The following is a 1401-nucleotide window of genomic DNA, read 5'->3' as shown; positions in this document are numbered from 1 at the left end:
GTCAGCCTCAGAAGTCTTGGACTGTGCTGACTGCACCCTGGGGAGACACCTCACTTCCTTCTTCAGGTAGCCAGGGGACTGGATGCCCCAGAGACTTGCACCTGTGAAGTCTCTGAGAACACCTTTCAAGAGGAGATGCGTAAGTGGCCTGTGGCCGCCCAGGGTGTGGTTTTCAGCTGAGGCTGTTCACAGCCCCTTCTCTCCACCATCCAGGCCCGTAGTCCCCATATGTCCCCATCTGGCCCCCCACCTCCGCCGCCTCACTCCTGCCCCAGGCTGTGGTTTGATCCCAGGCATATGCGCTCATGGTCGAGATGAGTGAGCTGAGCAAGCTTGAGGAAGGACTTAGGACCCAGGCCCAGGGCCCAGTGGAGGTGCAGCTCTTGGGGCCTGAGGCAGGGGAGACTGCAATTGCCCCCCCCACCCCCACCAGTCTCTGGCCTTGCCCCCGGTAGCTCTGAATGAGATGGTGGCTAACCTGATTAAGTTCCTGCTGCTCATGCATCCGGCCAAGGAGCTGACCTCCCAGGTGGAAGTGCTAAAGAAGGTCCAGGGATAACCAGGAGCGCTTTCTGGTGGTCCTCAGCCAAGCCTCACAGTGCCTGCAGCTGGTCTGTGGTGTGGAGGTGAAGGAGGTGGAACCCAGGGAGGACATCTACATCATGGTCCCCACCGTGGGCCTCACCTATGATGTGATGCTGAACAGTGGGCAGGGCCTGCCCAAGGCCGGCCTCCTGGTGCTGGTCCTCAGCCTAATCAGGTGGAATGGAGACCGTGCCCCTGAGGAGAAGGTCTGGGGAGCACTCAGCAGGATGGGGGCTGTGTCGAGAATGAGCACTGCAACTGTGGGGAGCCCAGGGAGCTGCTTACCCACATGTGGGTACAGGAGGGGTACCTGGCATACCGGCAAGTGCCTGACAGCCACCCTGCCCGCTCTGAGTTCCTGTGGGGTCCCTGGGCCTATGCGGAGACCAGCAAGTGGGACATCATGGCATTTCTGCTCAGGGTCAAACCAAGGGCTTGGAGGGCCTTCCCACCCCTGTCTACATAGGCTGCAAGGGAGGAGGATGAGGCGGCCTGAGCCAGAGCAGCATCCAGGTGATCCTTCCCTCTGTGATTGAAGAGGGAGAGGTCAGCCTTCTCAGACGTGCTGGCCCAGGCCAGTTGGGGAAACTGGTGTATAGCATCTTTGGGTTCCTGTTCTCTATGATGACATGGAGATTCATCCGTTTTCCTTAGAGAACTTTCAAACTTTGATTGTTTTCTTTTCTTTTTTTTTTTCATGATTGTTTTCATAGAAGGCTAAATAAACTTCAGTGTCTTAACTTAGTGAATGATGTTGATCACAGTGTGTTTGAACTTACCCAGTTCAAGAACAAGAGCTTCGCTGTTTTGTAAAAG

General features: G+C 56.2%; 1 pseudogene; it reads left to right on the top strand.

Moving 5' to 3' along the window:
- Positions 1-314: 314 nt before the first annotated feature.
- LOC120859990 lies at positions 315-1081 on the top strand (annotated as a pseudogene).
- The last annotated feature ends 320 nt before the right edge of the window (positions 1082-1401 follow it).

This window comes from Oryx dammah, unplaced genomic scaffold, assembly GCF_014754425.2.
Source record: "Oryx dammah isolate SB20612 unplaced genomic scaffold, SCBI_Odam_1.1 HiC_scaffold_5614, whole genome shotgun sequence".
Lineage (NCBI taxonomy): Eukaryota > Metazoa > Chordata > Mammalia > Artiodactyla > Bovidae > Oryx > Oryx dammah.
This window is presented reverse-complemented; position numbering and strand designations above follow the sequence as displayed.